General features: G+C 36.6%; 1 pseudogene; it reads right to left on the reverse strand.

Annotated features, from left to right (window-relative positions):
• Positions 1-18,004: 18,004 nt before the first annotated feature.
• Positions 18,005-19,610, reverse strand: LOC127731920 (uncharacterized; annotated as a pseudogene).
• Positions 19,611-20,224: the final 614 nt, after the last annotated feature.

Below are 20,224 nucleotides of genomic sequence, written 5' to 3' on the forward strand. Positions count from 1 at the left end.
CATGATCACAAACACTTTCTCTATATATAGCCATGGCCGTCTTGTCACCTGATTGTAATGCGTTCTCCATCCTCCTAAGTACAGATGGAGCTGTCCTAGCAAACTCTGAGTCAGTTGTCTTGCTGTTACCGTGATGGGCCGGAACATAAACAGTTTCATCACCTTCATAATACACCAAACCAAGTTTCTTATTGTCTCTAAAGTAATAAGCAGTTCCCTTGAAATCTAAAGATCCAACTAGTCTTCTTTTCTTTTTAGCGTTGTTAGTCTTCATTCCGGGTAGTTTTATCTTATAAAATTTTTTTTTCCAAAATTTTGTCCCCCATTATCACTGAATTATTGCCGTAATTTATCCACTGATATTGGTCACATTTCCAATCGTCTTCATGCTCTCGGTCTTGTGTCTGCAAAGCGTCTCGGTATGGTGTTAGTCTGGTGTGTTCAGCTAGTAAAGGTAATGGCATTGCAAGAGACATTCTGATATAATAACGTTGGAAACTATACTTGTAAGCACTTTGTTGAATATTTTTATTCTGACTAAAAACGATTCAAAATTGACTATTTATAAAAAGTTAGAGCGTTGATCTGAATTCACTAATTATTTGATATATGCTTATATATTTTATTTGTAAAGTTTATAGTTAAATTTGTGACCGAGCAATGTTTAGTTCGTGTAACAAGATATAGTGATAATCCAATTGAAAGATTAAAATCAAATGTTTATTTAGACTAATGATCCAATTATCACCTAATATCAATAAAAGGTGTGAATTACAACCGGCACACGTTCATGTAATTAAAACATTCCAATCGACGAACACGCGTCTTTAAATTACATATGGTTTATTGTCAAACGATACTATTATTTTCAATGTATAAATAAAACAGTTTAAGAACTGTTTATATAAATACAGTTTAAGCAAGTTGAATTAGTTTGAATAATTTCAACGGGCAATCTTCTTTTTTTCTCTTAAGGTCCAGGTTTCATCATCAACAAGGTATTTGGTATTCTAATATGTTCCTGTATAAATATAAAGTCATTCGTTCTCTTCAATATAATTTTATTTAAAATAAAAACAAATAGAAAAATAATGTTGTATCAGTTTAAATACATCTACCCGTATGATCAATTCAGGTCTTGTCCTTTCAGGTCTTTTATTTCCCCGACAAGGTCCGATTTTTGTAACTCAACCATTATTTTTTCGATAAAATTTTTTATCATTTCAATGATATATTATACCTTTCCTATAACAAAATTCATGTTTCAAGGAGATTGATTGAAAACAGTTAAAGAACTTGAATAAATCTGACCGCAGATTTTCAAGTCAATTCAGGTAATTTAATTTTCCGTTCAGGTCCGAGTTTTGACATCCCAACGATATTTTTCATATTTTTTTTTAACATTATCAATAATTTGAACTTTTAGTTTCATAAAATCTAAGGTTGAAAGATATCCATCGAATATTAAAAACGTTATTGAAGTTAGAATAAGTCCGACCATAGATTTTCAGGACCGTTCAGGTCTTTTCATTTCCCCGTTCAGGTCCAACTTTTGGCATAAAAAAATAGTTGTTTATTTAAAAAAAAATATTTTTTAATGAAATATGGATATTAACATTTATTAAAATTCTAACTTGAGGAAATTCCATTGAATAATAAAAAAAGTTATTGCAATTTGAATAATTTGAGTCGTATATCTTCAGGTCTATTCAGGTCTTTTCAGGTCCACTTTCAGGTCTTTAGTGTAACCCTCCTTTGTGGTGTATGTGTTCTTTTGTGGTGCTTTGTACTCCTTTGTGGTGCATTGTGGTCCTTTGTGGTGTATTGTGGTCCTTTGTTGTGAATGTGCTCCTTTGTGGTGCATTGTACTCCTTTGTTGTGCATTGTGATCCTTTGTGGTGTATGTGCTCCTTTGTGGTGCATTGTGCTCCTTTTTGCACAAAGAAAGTCCTTCACAGTGGGTTTTTTTTTAAACTTCAAAATGTTTTAGTTATTTTTACCATATTTGGAATCATGATGGGATTCTCTGCCAAGTTATTTTTGCCATTAATGTTAGCATATTAGGATTATTTTTGATAATGTTATTTTTACCATATAATTACGTTTATATATGATCAGGAACATATATATTGTTAGATATACTGTTCCCAGTATATGATTTTCACAATACTATGTACATATTATTATATCAATAATGTTAATATTACCATATATTATTTTATATATATATGATTTTTACCATATAATCATGTTTATATACGATTTTTACCATATAATTATGTTTATATATGATTAATACCATACAACTGTTTATATATGATTTTCGCCATACTATGTACATATTATGATTCCTGATATCTAATTTATGTTGGTTATTAACATAATAAACAGTAAAGTAAATAAATGTGTTAACAGAGACATATAATTATATGTCTCTGGTGTTAACAATTTTATTTATTTTACATGAGCCACTAGTGGAGCAGGACCTGTACGTCCTTCCAGGGCACCTCAGTTCAGCTATGATCACCACTTGGTGTCCGTTGTGTCGTCGTCTGTTAACAATTTACTTATTTTACATGAGCCACTAGTGGGCCAGAAGCTGCACGTCCTTCCAGGGCATCTCAGTTCAGCTATTATCATCACTTGGTGTCCGTTGTGTCGTCGTCTGTTAACAATTTACTTATTTTACATGAGCCACTAGTGGAGCAGGATCTGCTTGTCCTTCCAGGGCACCTCAGTTCAGCTATGATCATCACTTCGTGTCCGTTGTGTGTCGTCTGTTACCAATTTACTTATTTTACATGAGCCGCTAGTGGAGGAATCCGGGTCCGTTCGCCCTGATTCACGTTCGCCCTAGTACCTGTTAGCCCTAATACCTGTTCGCCCAGGGTCCATTCGCCCTGATTTTAATTTTTTTGTTTGTTGTCTAGTTGCATAATGTCTTATTATATGAACAGAGTATGTTAAAGTTTGTTGAAAAATTCGCCGAATATTTGTATTTTGCTGCAACCAAATTCATAATTATTGTTATGTCTCTGGTAGAATACTGGAATACAATGTATTTATCATTATTGATATTTGTTAACAATTTTAATAATTCTAGGCAGTAAATTTATGCAGTATAATAATAAATGAACTTATAAATCCTTTTCATGTTTTACAATTCGTACATCATTGATTTTACTCATTCCTAGCTGACTTGTTTATCAAAACAAAATGTTGTTTTTATTATTAATCCATTAGAGACAAGTGTTACAACAATGAGTGAGAATTATTATTATGAACAATTAATGCTCCAAAACAAGCCATCATCTTTCAAATATTTCCATGTGTTTTCATGAATTTCGAGAAGTTATACCATATGAATATCTGAATAAGTTTATTAAAGTTTAATACCCTTAATATTAATATTATATAATAAAGGTAGGGAGAACGAACCCAGGGCGAACGGACTCTATTGGCGAACGAACTCAGGGCGAACGGACCCTGTGCGAACATGTAATCAGAGCGAACGGACCCGATACCCTAGTGGAGTAGGAGATGCTCGTCCTTCAAGGGCACCTCAGTTCAGCTTTTATCATCACTTGACGTCCGTTTTGTCATCGTCTATTAACAATTTTACTTATTTTTCATGAGCTAGTACCACTGGTGGAGCAGGAGTTACTCATCCTTCTAGAGCACCGCAGTTCCGCTATGATCATCATTTGGCGTTCGTTTTGTCGTCATTTATTAACTTTTACAAAAGTCCTCTCCTCTGAAACTACTAATATTAAAAGTTGGCAACAATCACCATTCGAGTATGTAGTTGATAAACTTTGTCAGATAACCTCACTTGCCAACCAACCATCAACTAGAATGGAACTTTGGTGTCTCCTAACACTCCCTCTGAGTTGGGTTGGGGATTGTCATGGTGGTGGGTTGTACATAAGTTAGTGACGCATCTCCATTAATCCTGATATGGAGTGTACATGGATTCCACTGTACCCTTGCAGCAATCGAGGGGTGCTCCGTTCACGGAGGGATCTTCGTACATACATACACACATACATACATACATGGCTGACATGGCTAAAAATGGAACATTAGGGTAAAGTGCAACTTTTACTATTATTTTGAAAACCGCTATAGATAATCTGACTTTGGCAGGATTGTTCAGAATGTTGACATCGACTGACAATTCGTTTACATTTAAACTGTCAGACAACTTCTGTGGGAGTTATTGCCCTTAAATGACCATACTGCTTCTCATGTTGGCCTTTTAACATGAATACTAGAATAGATAGTGAGAAACTGTAAAACGTGAAATGAGCAGCAATATTTGACAAAGTTGATAATGATGATGGAATGGAATTTTAATGTCCAGTGGCATATATTACATGTACATTGTATGTCGAAACAGGAAATTGACAATAGGTTTGAATAGAATCCTTCTATTAGACATTTTCAAAAAGTCGTCTACACTGACACTTACACCGACACCGATACCTACACGGACTACAAAAATATAGGGACCGTATCAAAATTTCGAAACATACTGAATGAATGACCTCTTAAAACTTGTTTGCAGATATGAACAATATGTTGTGTATTTTTTCATATATAATTTTTTTTTCGGAATCGGAGCTAAAAACCCCAAATGCTCTTCTCATTAGTTTTGGATTATTTTAAGTAAAGAATTTGTGACATTCCATCTGCTTTTTTTTATTGTCTCCGTTTGCAACCATTCAAATGGAATACAGTGTTGCGGTAAAATTGGTACAATCGATACAATTGGCGAATTATATTGCTAGAAAGAATTCGAAATATAAATAAAGTATCTTATATCTTATTTCTTATGAAGCAAGGCTTAGCGTATATTAAATCAATGTAAGTTAACAGGTTAGGGTTTGTAATGGAAGTTTCGGTGACTCGAGTATAAAATAAAATAACTGAGAAAAAAAAATAAAAACGAAATGCAAAAAGTATTAAAAATATTTCAAATTTACAAAAAAAAAAAAGATGCCCCCCCCCCCCCCCCCCCCAAAAAAAAATATACCAAAAAACAAACTTTTTGGCCGAAATTCCTAAAAACAAAAACAATTTCTCAAAAGTAAAACACAAAAAAAAAATTTGATCCCCTTCCCCACCTTTACAAACAAAAATGTGTATCAAAATTATAATTGACAACGTCCGCGGCAAAACTAGTGTTTAATTGTGAAGTGGAAGTTCTTCCTAAAACTTTTCAATTTTATACCCAGGTATAAAAATTAGTGAAGGAAAGTTTCATAAGGAATAAATTCGTTTTCTTGTTGTTGTCAGGGATGTACGAAATTTTACAATGTATTTTCAACACCGGTGTAAAATTCCGTACACCCCTGATTACACCAAGATAACACATACAAATACAATCATCTTTATGTCTATACGTTGTTTCACGCTTTAAAAGACTTTACACGTTCCTGTTTCTGATTAAAGTTTTACTATTTTTTTTTACAAAGTACAATATTCAGATCGATCAATTCTCAGCTACTAAACAGACCTAATAAAGTAGCAAATCATCCAAAATAAAAGTTTTAAAGAGTGTTTAAAATGTAGATTAGAAAAAATATGATATAAATGCCTGCGGTCTTTGAACATGTTGAGATGACCCCTTCCCAAAAAGGTTACCTGTAGGCATAGGCGTAGGTGTAAGCGTCGGTATCGAATAGTTTTCGAAAATGTCTATTTACAAGCTAGTCACACTAAGTTAAATTTTTCACCTCAAAACATTTTATGCAAGCGGGATCAATATACTTGTATTTTAACATCAGACCGTACTGCACTGGTTACCGGAATTTTGGATAGATCAAACCAGGCACTTTATATCTGAGAAACAGGCTATATATGCCCTCAATTTTAGAATTCATTCATACATTTTTGTTTTATTCAAAATATTCAGTAAATTGTGTGTTCTACTACGATCAACAGTCCTTCACCTTTCATCTCATACCTTAATTACTAAAATATATGCTACATAGTTAAAGATTTACCCTTCTGCGTAGGAACTATTTTGTTATATATGTACTACTTTCCAATATGTTCTTTTTTTGCCAGGGCCCTAATAGGTGGTGTTACATCTTACAAAGTTTATAAAACAAAGAAGCGGAAGATACGTAAGGAAGAATCAAAACTCAGAGGTCGAAGAGAGACAGACAATACCATGACCAAAACTCAGTGGTCGAAGAGAGACAGACAATATCATGGCCAAAACTCAGAGGTCGAAGAGAGACAGACAATAACATGACCAAAACTCAGTGGTCGAAGAGAGACAGACAATATCATGGCCAAAACTCAGTGGTCGAAGAGAGACAGACAATACCATGACCAAAACTCAGTGGTCGAAGAGAGACAGACAATACCATGACCAAAACTCAGTGGTCGAAGAGAGACAGACAATATCATGGCCAAAACTCAGTGGTCGAAGAGAGACAGACAATATCATGGCCAAAACTCAGTGGTCGAAGAGAGACAGACAATATCATGGCCAAAACTCAGAGGTCGAAGAGAGACAGACAATATCATGGCCAAAACTCAAGGGCGAAGAGAGACAGACAATATCATGGCCAAAACTCAGAGGTCGAAGAGAGACGGACAATAACATAGCCAAAACTCAGAGGTCGAAGAGAGACAGACAATATCATGGCAAAAACTCAAAGGTCGAAGAGAGACGGACAATAGCATGGCCAAAACTCAGAGGTCGACGAGAGACAGACAATATCATGACCAAAACTTAGAAGTCGAAGAAAGACAGACAATACCATGGCCAAAACTCAATGGTCGAAGAGATACAGACAATACCATGGCAAAAACTCAGAGGTCGAAGAGAGACGGACAATATCATGACAAAAAACACAGAGGTCGAAGAGAGACAGACAATATCATGGCCAAAACTCAGAGGTCGAAGAGAGACGGACAATATCATAGCCAAAACACAGAGGTCGAAGAGAGACAGACAATAACATAGCCAAAACTCAGAGGCCGAAGAGAGACGGACAATATCATGGCCAAAACTGAGAAGTCGAAGAGAGACGGACAACATCATGGCCAAAACTCAGAGGTCGAAGAGAGACAGACAATAACATAGCCAAAACTCAGAGGCCGAAGAGAGACGGACAATATCATGGCCAAAACGTAAAAGTCGAAGAGAGACAGACAATACCAGGGCAAACAGTCAGAGGTCGAAGAGACACAGACAATATCATGGCCAAAACTTAGAGGTCAAAGAGAGACAGACAATATCATGGCCAAAACTCAGAGGTCGAAGAGAGACAGATAATACCATGGCCAAAACTCAGAGGTTGAAGAGATACGGACAATATCATGGCAAAAACTCAGAGGTCGAAGTGAGACAGACAATACCATAGCCAAAACGTAGAGGTCGAAGAGAGACAGACAATACCATGGCCAAAAATCAGAGGTCGAAGAGAGACAGACAATACCATGGCCAAAACGTAATGGTCGAAGAGAGACAGACAATACCATGGCCAAACTCAGAGGTCGAAGAGAGACAGACAATATCATGGCAAAAAAAAAACGAAAAAAGAAAAAAGAAAATCAACGGTCTATAAACACTACATCAAAAAACTAAAAATAACACGAACTTCACCAAAAACCTATGATGATACCAGGTGTTCTTGGATGATAAGAAGATTCTGATGTGAATGAATTTAACAGAAATAAACAAAGATCTACCATTGCTACCTAATTCTTCAAATAACAAAAAATATCAAGATATGAATAAGACAACCACTGCCATGGTTCCGGACTTGGGACAGGCAAAGGTAGCTCGGTTAAAAAAGTTCTTTTAAATTCCAGCACTCACCCCTTTTAAATCCATCAGTAGACCAACAACACGTAGATCTATAAAGAAACATACAATGCAAACTAGAACAATATCAGCATTTAACTCTTAAATAATGGTAAAGTAGGCACCATAAAATAAATACCAAGTTCAACATGTTAAACCGTATCAAATAATGCTCGCAGTTACTGAATGCATGCTCGAAGTGCTTAACCTGGTCGCAGTTACTGAATGCATGCTCGAAGTGCTTAACCTGGTTGCAGTTACTGAATGCATGCTCGAAGTGCTTAACCTGGTCGCAGTTACTGAATGCATGCTCGAAGTGCTTAACCTGGTCGCAGTTACTGAATGCATTTGCTCTTAAAATCATCTATTAATAAAAGTGAAGCTTACCATTTAAAGAGGAATAACTCTAGTTCATATCTGTTTTCAATGCCAGTATTATGTAGTACTTTTATAGCTTTCTAAACGAGTTTGAGTTTTGCTCATTGTTTAATGTCACGCAGTATATATACATTGTAGCATAAGACGATGTGGTATGATTGGCAATGAGACAAATATCCGAGTCCAAATGAAGCGGATTTAAGCAACTTAATGTCGCCGTTTGGTCATCAACAATGAGCAATAAAAGGCCCCGACATGACAAAATGTGAAATGATTTAAACAAACAAAAACAACGACCTGATTTATAACAAAACAATTTACGAAAAACAAAAATATAACAGACACGAACCAACGACAACCACTGACCAACAGGTTATTATATGCATGGAAACATAAAAAAATGTGTTATAATTGACAATAAGACAACTATCAACAGAGTCTAAACGAAGCGGATTTAAGCATGCAGATATAGTTCACCTAATGGTTCAACAATGAACAAAACATATACCGTATTCAGAAATATTAAAAGGCCCAGACATGACAAAATGTGAAATAATTCAAACAAACAAAAAACAACGACCTGATTTATAACAAAACAATTTACGAAAAACAAAAATGTAACAGACACGAACCAACGACAACCACTGGCCTACAGGTTATTATATGCATGGTAACATAAAAAAAAAATGTGTTATGATTGACAATAAGACAACTATCAACAGAGTCTAAACGAAGCGCATTTCAGCAGATATAGGTCACCTTATGGTCTTTAACAATGTACAAAACCCATACCGTATAGTCATAAATATTAAAAGACACCGACATGACAAAATGTGAAATAATTCAAATAAAGAAAAACAACGGCTTGATTTATGACAAATCAACTTCTCATTGGAACAAGCTATACTAAACCCGTTTAAGGTGTACTGAGTGATATTTTTAGTATACATATCCCATCTGAAACGATATTCTAGCAGCGCCTGCATATTGAATATATATATATATCTAATTCTTCGTCAATTTAATCCTTTCTGCACCCATTGTATAACAAAAATTTAATCAACGTGTGGTTCGTTTGATCTCAGTTCATCATTGGTTAAAATCCGATTATGACGTCGAATTTTCTTGCTTTCATCTGAATTTCCTATTGTGACGGCATGAAAAAAGGCGACCATGCCTGATGACGTCACATAGAAAGAACACATCTTTTTGCAGATCATTCAAAAAGAAGGAATAAGTTTGCCTGCATATTGTATGAAAATCATTAGAGCAACAGATTCCACCACCAAATCTCGTGTAATACGATATTTATCCACTCTCGACAGTTAAATTTCAAATATTTAAAACGCTCGGCGAGCCTCGCGTTTTAAATTTGAAAATTTAACTGTCTCGAGTGGATAAATATCGTATCACACTCGATGCAGTGGTAGAATCTATATATATCCCAGTTGATACGATATTCTAGGAGCGTCTTCATATGGATTATATAACTCCCAGTTGATATGATATTCTAGCAGCGTCTGTATATGGAGTATATATATAGATTCTACCACTGCATCGAGTGTGATACGATATTTATCCACTCTCGACAGTTAAATTTTCAAATTTAAAACGCGAGGCTCGCCGAGCGTTTTAAATATTTAAAATTTAACTTTCGAGAGTGGATAAATATCGTATTACACGAGATTTGGTGGTGGAATCTGTTTCTCTAATGATTTTCATACAATATGCAGGCAAACTTATTCCTACTTTTTGAATGATTTGCAAAAAGATGTGTACTTTCTATGTGACGTCATCAGGCATGGTCGCCTTTTTTCATGCCGTCACAATAGGAAATTCAGAGGAAAGCAAGAAAATTCGACGTCATAATCGGATTTTAACCAATGATGAACTGAGATCAAACGAATCACACGTTGATTAAATTTTTGTTATACAATGGGTGCAGAAAGGGATAAATTGACGAAGAATTTGAGAAATATATATATCAATTGATATGATATTCATGCAGCGCCTGTATATGGAGTATATATCTCCCAGTTGCTATGATATTCATGCAGCGCCTGTATATGGAGTGTATATCTCCCAGTTGATATGATATTCTAGCAGCGTCTCTATATGGAGTATATATCTCCCTGTTGATATGATATTCTAGCAGCGTCTGTATATGGAGTATATATCTCCCTGTTGATATGATATTCTAGCAGCGTCTGTTCTATGGTCGGGTTGTTGTCTCTTTGACACATTCTCCATTTCCATTCTCAATTTTATCTCCCAGTTGATATGATATTCTAGCAGCTTCTGTATATGGAGTATATATCTCCCAAATGATATGATATATTAGCAGCGCCTGTATATGGAGTATATATCTCCCAGTTGATACAGTATTCCTACAGCTCCCGTAAAACGATTACTAGTATATATATTACATATGGTTTGATTTTTTTGTTTGTTTCTCATTGGTTGATTTGGTCACGTGTTTTCGAAAATATATTTTGCATTTTTTCACTATTTTGACATATTGACTAAGTAGCGTCTACATATGGAATTTATATCTCCCAGTTGACACGAAATTCATGCAGCGCCTGTATATGGACTATATTTCTCCCACTTGATATGGTATTCTAGCAGCGCCTGTATATGGAGTACGTGTACATATCTCCCACTTTATACGATATTCAAGCAGCGCCTGCATATAAATTATGTTTCGCCCAGTTTATACGATATTCCAGCAGCGCCTGTATATGGTCCAAGGACACAGTTATCGTCCTCTGGTTTTCGTTGTCTACGAATTATATAGGCCCTAGTGTGAACAGTGTATAACTATTTTTTTTCATACACTTTCCCAATTTATTTCTTGATAATCTATGCATGAAATATTAAGTAAGGGGATGAAATTACATGTTAACAAAAATTGGGTGCTGAATCTTTATGTTAAGTAGTGATTTGGTCCAGTTCAAAAAGTTCAAAAATTAGTATGTCTGAAGCTGTCAAACTGAATTTTAGACCCCCTTAACACAGATTTTTTTAGTTAGAGCTGGTAGAAGTTTCTATAATTTTATTATTATTTGTCCCAATAGTAGTACACTACACTGTAAAAATCGTTTTGAGATAAAGTAGTTGCGATTTTTTTAATTTGAATTTATTGTCTAAAAGAAATGCACTACGCAATAACTGTGTTCTCGGGCCATATGGAGTATATTTCTTTCAGTTTATACGATATTCCAGCAGAGCATGCATATAAAGTATGTATCGCCCGGTTTATTCAATATTCCAGCAGGGCCTGTATATGGAGTATATTTCTTCCAGTTAATACGATATTCCAGCAGCGCCTGTATATGGAGTATATTTCTTCCAGTTAATACGATATTCCAGCAGGGCCTGTATATGGAGTATATTTCTTCCAGTTAATACGATATTCCAGCAGGGCCTGTATATGGAGTATATTTCTTCCAGTTAATACGATATTCCAGCAGGGCCTGTAAATGGAGAAATAATATTAAACTTATAATACGAATTTATTGTAAAAGTGGCATGATGTTTTCTTATTAATTTTAACTGTCTTGGATAATTACATGATTTTTTATTATTTGTTATATGCTTTGAGCTGGTTTTTAGTAACTACGAGTACTCTCAGTTTGGCACTCAGTTTCTTTGATGTTTTTGTTAGTTGTTTTTGTGCTTTGTATCGATCTGATAAGTCAAACCATTTTCAACTGATTCTTAAATTTTGTTCTTATGTTATGCTGTTACACCACTGTCACGTGTTAGGGATTGGATAGTGAGTCGGCAAAAATGTTTAACCCGGCCACATTCTAAATGTGTCTGTCCCAAGTCAGGAGCCTGAAATTTAGTGGTTGTCGTTTGTTGCTGAATAGCATATTTGTTTTTAATTTGTTGTTTTGTAAATAAACCAGGCCGACGTTTTTTTCTCATTTTACATTTTGTCAGGTCGGGGACTTTTATATAGCTGACAATACGGTATGGGTTATGAATTCGCCTCTGGGTAAAGCTGTCTATACGGTATATGTTATGGATCCGCCTCTGGGTAAAGCTGTCAATACGGTATGGGTTATAAATCCGCCTCTGGATAAACATGATAAAGCTGACAATACGGAATGGGTTATGAATCCGCCTCTGGGTGAAGTTGGCAATACGATATGGGTTATGAATCCGCCTCTGGGTAAAGCTGACAATACGGTATGGGTTATGAATCCGCCTCTGGATGAAGCTGTCAATACGGTATGGGTTATTAATCCGCTTCTGGGTAAAGCTGACAATACGGTATGGGTTATGAATCCGCCTCTGGGTAAAGATGTCAATACGGTATGGGTTATGAATCCGCCTCTGGGTATAGCTGGCAATACGGTATGGGTTATGAATCCGCCTCTGGGTAAAGCTGTCAATACGGTATGGGTTATGAATCCGCCTCTGGGTAAAGCTGACAATAGGGTATGGGTTATGAATCCGCCTCTGGGTAAAGCTGGCAATACGGTATGGGTTATGAATCCGCCTCTGGGTAAAGCTGACAATACGGTATGGGTTATGAATCCGCCTCTGGGTAAAGCTTTCAATACGGTATGAGTTATGAATCCGCTTCTGGGTAAAGCTGTCAATACGCTATGGGTTATGAATCCGCCTCTGGGTAAAGCTGGCAATGCGGTATGGGTTATGAATCCGCCTCTGGGTAAAGCTGGAAATGCGGTATGGGTATGGGTTATGAATCCGCCTCTAGGTATAGCTGGCAATACTGTATGGGTTATGAATCCGCCTCTGGGTATGGGTTATGAATCCGCCTCTAGGTATGGGTTATGGATTCAACAGTTGCATGTAAATGATTTCATATTCAGATACAGTTTAATAACATTCCTACAGCTTAGCCTTAGCACTTAGTGTGGTTCTTTGGAACTGGAATCGAAGATAATTAAGATAAGGTATAAATGTACCAGGACAAACACGCTGCCAACTGACACAGGTGTTATTAAGGGACCTGCTATTAATCAGCCGACAATGCTTTGACCTATTGACGAATGCTTCTCTATTCTATCAGCCGACAATGCTTCGACCTATTGACGAATGGTTCTCTATTTTATCAGCCGACATTGCTTCGACCTATTGACGAATGTTTCTCTATTTTATCAGCCGACATTGCTTCGACCTATTGACGAATGTTTCTCTATTTTATCAGCCGACAATGCTTCGACCTATTGACGAATGTTTCTCTATTTTATCAGCCGACATTGCTTCGGCCTATTGACGAATGTTTCTCTATTATAACAACCGACAATGCTTCGAACTATTGTCATGGAGTCATTTTAGACCTCATTTTATATTTTTGGGAAAATTTAGTTTTCAGCAAAAAGGAATAAGTTTAAGATATTTTATTTATTTAAAGTCCATTTCGAAGCTTCAGTATTGGTTTAAAGTATTTTTGTTTTATATTCGTTCATTATTGTTGAAGGAAATCATTTTTATATTCTCGATATATTTAAGATAAGAATTTCAAATTTAACAAATATTTACTTTGTCACTTTAGATTTTCTCTTTGTTAGGCATTATTTTTATCAATTTAAGATGTTTAGCGACAAGCTAAGTGGACACAATTAGACATGTTTTTTACTAAGTCTATTGTCCTTTAAACACAAACAAGTTGTTGTGTAAACAACATATGTCAAGGTAACCTGGTCAATTAGGGTTCTTTGTCCTGTCCAGCAAAGATCTTTCCACGCCCCTTTTTACCCCAAATTAACAGGGTAACTAAGTGGCTCGGGTGTTTAACGAATCTGATTGGTCGAACCTGAAACAGTAACGCAAAATAGAACAAGTGAATTTCGGTCTCAAAAGTGGCACTTTCTCATGTGCTTTTGAAGATACAAGTTCTAAAACCTACTTCACTGTGTTTGTTATAACCATGATAACTGTTTTCAGGCCCTTGCTCATCCCCCTAAGTCCGCAAGGTGTGCTGTTGGTTAAGTCCAACCATAACAGACAAACAACAGACCATACAACCCAGAAATCCAAGTCTGATACTATTGACGAATGGTTCTCTACCTTATCAGCCGACAATGATTCGACCTATTGACGAATGATTCTCTATTCTATCAGCCGACAATGCTTCGACCTATTGACGAATGGTTCTCTATCTAATCAGCCGACAATGCTTCGAACTATTGACGAATGGTTCTCTATTCTATCAGCCGACAACGCTTCGACCTATTGACGAATGGGTCTCTATTCTATCAGCCGACAACGCTTCGACCTATTGACGAATGGTTCTCTATTTTATCAGCCGACAACGCTTCGACCTATTGACGACTGTTTCTCTATTTTGTCAGCCGACACTGCTTTGACCTATTTACAAATGGTTCTCTATTCAATCACCAGACAACGCTTCGACCTATTGACGAATGTTTCTCTATTTTATCAGACGACAATGCTTCGACCTATTGGCGAATGGTTCTCTATTTTATCAGCCGACAATGCTTCGGACTATTGACGAATGTTTCTCTATTCTATCAGTCGACAATGCTTCGACCTATTGACGAATGATTCTTTATTTTATCGGCCGACAACGCTTCGACCTATTAACGAATAGTTCTCTATCTTATCAGCCGACAACGCTTCGACCTATTAACGAATAGTTCTCTATCTTATTAGCCGACAAAGCTCCAACCTATTGACGAATGCGTTCTCTATTTTATTGAGAGGGATACAAACAATACTAAACATGACCGATTTCTTGGATTTGGTATCTGAACACCAGCTAAAACAGAGTGTACCTCTCCGATCAGATAAAATCAGCCATCGTTTTAACAATACAAATGATATATACAGACAAGATTTAGAGATTCTAATACTTGCAGCAGAAAGTGCTCAACTTAAAGGGGCACTTATAGGTTTACCTCGAATTTTAGATAATTCATATCACGCCTTCAAAGTTGATCATATCAGATTTACTGTATTGTTTTTCTTTCAAATGTTCCTTCTTAATCTGAGCGGTTTTGTGATCCCTCTGCTTTCTGATGGCCTCTAGTCAATTTTTCAATTCTATTGTATGATATCGCTAATTTATTTTGTGTGTGTCTTGCTTGCAAATGTATAATTATGTAATTGTTAATGTATAATTGTTATCCTCTTGTAGCACCATACGTGTGCCTAAGCTAGAATAAATTGTCCTGACTTGTGGAATGAAAATATTGGCTTAATTCGATTAACCGACCATTTTTAAGGAGACAGATTAGCCCTTGTTGCTTGTTTCTGAATCTGATTTGTGAATGTGAATATATATTGTAATTCGTATCATTCATAATAAAATATTGTTTACACTAAACCGACCATTTAATCTTTAAGGAAATTGATTTAAGGGACCCCGTAATGTACGTACATTGATTTTTGGAGTACATTTTTACTTGTATTCTTTGACTCGTGAAACGGTTATGTTCTGTTTGCTAGCTTTTAATTTCTGTGTGTATTGGAGCGGGTTATAGTATAGCGGTTTTGTGTGTATTGGAGCTGGGGTATAGTATAGCGGTTTTGTGTGTATTGGAGCTGGGTATAGTATAGCGGTTTTGTGTATTGGAGCAGGGAATCGTATATCGGTTTTGTGTATTGGAGTGATGGTATAGTAAAGCGGTTTTATGTATTGGAGCGGATAATAGTATAGCGGTTTTGTATATTGGAGTGGGGTGAAGTATAGCGGTTCTGTGTGTACTTGAGAAGGGTATAGTATAGCGGTATTGTGTATTGGAGCGGGGTATAGTTTAGCGGTTTTGTGTACCGGAGTGAGGTATAGTTTAGCGGTTTTGTGTATTGGAGCGGGTACAGTATAGTGGTTTTTGTATTGGAGCGGGGTATAATATAGCGGTTTTTTTGTATTGAGCCGGGTATAGTATAGCGGTTTTGTGTATTTAAACGGTGTATAGTATATTGGTTTTGTGTATTGAAGTGGGGTATAGTATAGCGGTATTTTGGGTATTGGAGCTGGGTATAGTATAGCGGTTTTGTGTATTGGAATGGAGAATCGTATATCGGTTTTGTGTTTTGGAGTGGGGGTAAAGTATAGCGGTTTTATGTATTGAAGTGGGGTATAGTATATCGGTTTTGTGTATTGAAGTGGGGTAAAGTATAGCGGTTTTGTGGGTATTTATTAGAGCGGGGTATAGTATAGCGGTTTTTTGTGTATTGGAGCTGGGTATAGTATAGCGGTTTTGTGTATTGGAATGGAGAATCGTATATCGGTTTTGTGTTTTGGAGTGGGGGTATAGTATAGCGGTTTTATGTATTGGACAGGATAATAGAATTGCGGTTTTGTGTATTGGAGTGGGGTAAAGTATAGCGGTTCTGTGGGTACTGGAGCGGGGTATAGTATAGCGGTTTAGTGTATTGGAGTTGGGTATGGTATAGCGATTCTGTGGGTACTGGAGCGGGGTATAGTATAGCGGTATTGTGTATTGGAGCGGGGTATAGTTTAGCGGTTTTGTGTACCGGAGTGGGGTATAGTTTAGCGGTTTTGTGTATTGGAGCGGGTACAGTATAGTGGTTTTTGTATTGGAGCGGGGTATAATATAGCGGTTTTTTTGTATTGAGCCGGGTATAGTATAGCGGTTTTGTGTATTTAAACGGTGTATAGTATATTGGTTTTGTGTATTGAAGTGGGGTATAGTATAGCGGTATTTTGGGTATTGGAGCTGGGTATAGTATAGCGGTTTTGTGTATTGGAATGGAGAATCGTATATCGGTTTTGTGTTTTGGAGTGGGGGTAAAGTATAGCGGTTTTATGTATTGAAGTGGGGTATAGTATATCGGTTTTGTGTATTGAAGTGGGGTAAAGTATAGCGGTTTTGTGGGTATTTATTAGAGCGGGGTATAGTATAGCGGTTTTTTGTGTATTGGAGCTGGGTATAGTATAGCGGTTTTGTGTATTGGAATGGAGAATCGTATATCGGTTTTGTGTTTTGGAGTGGGGGTATAGTATAGCGGTTTTATGTATTGGACAGGATAATAGAATTGCGGTTTTGTGTATTGGAGTGGGGTAAAGTATAGCGGTTCTGTGGGTACTGGAGCGGGGTATAGTATAGCGGTTTAGTGTATTGGAGTTGGGTATGGTATAGCGATGTGTTTGTACTGAAGCGGGGTATAGTATAGCGGTATTGTGTATTGGAGCGGGGTATAGTATAGTGGTTTTGTGTATTTGAGCGGGGAAAAGTATAGCAGTTTTGTGTACTGGAGTGGGGTATAGTATAGCGGTTTTGTGTTTTGGAGCGGGTATTGTATAGCGGTTATTTGTATTGGAGCGGGGTATTGTATAGCGGTTGTTGTGTGTATTTGAGCGGGGTATAGTATAGCGGTTTTGTGTATTTGAGCGGGGTGTAGTATAGCAGTTTTGTGTATTAATGTGGGGTATAGTATAGCGGTTTTGCGGGCATTGGAGCGGGGAATGGTATAGCGGTTTTGTGTATTGGTGCGGGGTATAGTATAGCGGTTTTATGTATTGGAGCGGATAATAGTATAGCGGTTTTGTGTATTGAAGTTGGGTATAGTATAGTGGTTTTGTGTATTGGAGTGGGGTATAGTATAGCGGTTTTGTATGTATTGGAGCGGGGTATAGTATAGAAGTTTTGTGTATCGGATCGGGGTATATTTTAGCGGTTTTGTGTAAATTGCGAGAGAATTTCAAATTCAGGAAATTTAGTTGTAATGACATTAATCATGGCGAGGTTATATTAAAAAAAAATACAGTATCAATTAAATTTTATATATAGAGATTCAATAAATAATAAATTTTGTACAAGCACCACACAACATAAAAAATGTATAGTTAAGTTCAAAGGTAACAACAAATTAAGAACAGTCAGTCTTTGCAGACGACACATATCGAAAATAGTCCAGAAATGAAAAGTTTATAACGGATTGTTTTCCAAGTCACATGATCACTTTGTTCTGTGTTTTGAATTCCTCATTTATAGAACATTAGAAATAAATAAATATTCTTCATATTTACATACAATCATACATAGCACTAATTATTCATCCGCGATGGTACTACTTTTCTCAACTAAAGTTTGTGTTTGGGACAATGAAAAACGGATTATGTCTCTGAGCAAATCTTCTTTGCATTAATAATACTGTTGAATAACTTTTTTGTAATCCTCGGCTTTGTTTTTCAAGTCTTTCCTCCAGACTGGTCAATGTATTCCACAACATCTGTTTCTTGTAACCAGGTAGATGGCGTCGCAATCGCTGAGATTCTTTTAGATGAATTAAATCGTCTTCTTGTGCTTCGCGGATTTTTTCCTCAACGATCATTTTTTCAGCTCTAAGTTGACTCACTTTGTCTTGTAGACTGTTTCTGATGTCTGGAATCACATTCTGCACATGCGCTATCAACAAGAGTCATATTTGATTCCTCTTCACAGTCACTATCGGAATGTTCAGCATTATCGGAATCGGACATTGAAGGGAACCGTGAGTCGCGGCTAAGTCTTGAATAACCAGCATCGATTGGTTCTTCCATTCGGTTAGGTCGTTCTGAAAACTTTGTCGAGAAAACGAAAGTTGGTTTTCTATGGAACCTTCACTGCTGTATGAGCCAGTGCAGCTGGTATTGTCTGAGATTTCCATGCTACTGTTAGATGTATCGGATGATACCTCACTGTAGTCCTCCAATAAATCATTGACCGAAAGTCTTTTAGCAAGTTTTACTGCCATTTCGTTGTCTAGGATATTGTCAATATTTTCCTCGTATTTGAAGTCAATGGCGTAATCTATGTTTGCAAATCGTTCATTCAGTTCTTCGATTGTAGGAGAATTGAGTTCTATATCCACATCACCTTCAGAGATAATGGACCATCGATTAATGTTCAGATCAATTAAACTTAGTTGTCTTTTTACACGCTTTGGTATCCTTGGATTGTTGGCTGCTGTCAGGGAAGATTCTGTAAAATTATAAGATTTCCCCGCCTCTTCAGCTAGGAAACAACCTGAGCGTTGGCACCTTCCGGTACAAAATCAATCAAGTCTTCTTCGTGCAAAGATTTACGTGGAAGGATCCAATGATTTGTTTTGATGCGTGTGCGCTCTTTACGGACTGAATTCAAAACCTTGTCTATATCGTCGAGTTCATATTGCACACCATTGTCGGTTTCGTCTTCGTCGTCGGAAATTGCTGTTCGCCGGTATGTGATAATGTATTTATTACGTGGAGTAACAGATGTTTTGTACCTACGAAGTGAGCAGCGAAAAGAGATACGTCCTGGGCAACGTCGAAATATTTGCAGCTGTCTGCGGCTGTTACGAGGTTGTCATTGGCGTCGACAGGTGTAGTTTGTTGCTCAATTGAAGCTTCCTTTGTCTTTTTCTTTTTACTTTTAGACTTCTGGAAAAACTTGAAACTTATTTGACGAAACTTCATCCTGATAAGCGAAAAGCTGCCTCACGTTTAGAAGAATCTATCAATTCGAAATCCTGCAATTATAAAATTATATTTGTTATGGATATATATATAGTAAAAATTGAATGCATACAGAAAAGTCATTTTTTATATAGGCGAAACATATAATCCTGCAAATGTGTCACATTTAGACAATATGGATGTCATTGAACTATTGCTGTCAGTGATGTCAACACAGGTAGGTGTCGCTGTGACAGTGGAGCATGATTTGTCACAGGCAGGTGTCGCTGTGACTAGTAGTTGTATGATTTGTCCCTAATTTGCTTCAATTGCAGTTATATGAAATACTGCATACTGTGTGAAATCATGTTTCCTTTTATTTCCAAAATAAATGAATAAATAAATAAATAGCTATCACTTTCCCTATCATTGTGCACCCCACCCCACCCCCCCCCCCCCCCCTTTTCACTTGCATCGAACACCCTAATCAACGAAACTGCTTCAGTTAACCAAGTGGGAACAATAATCAATCAAAGTGACGCACAAAAACATTATTTTTAAAGTTGGGTTATTTTAAGCCATATGGTTAAACTACAAACCAATATATTTGTGATTGATGCCACGGTCGACAAATA

This window comes from Mytilus californianus, unplaced genomic scaffold (assembly GCF_021869535.1).
Source record: "Mytilus californianus isolate M0D057914Y unplaced genomic scaffold, xbMytCali1.0.p SCAF_21, whole genome shotgun sequence".
In the NCBI taxonomy this organism is placed as follows: Eukaryota; Metazoa; Mollusca; class Bivalvia; order Mytilida; family Mytilidae; genus Mytilus; species Mytilus californianus.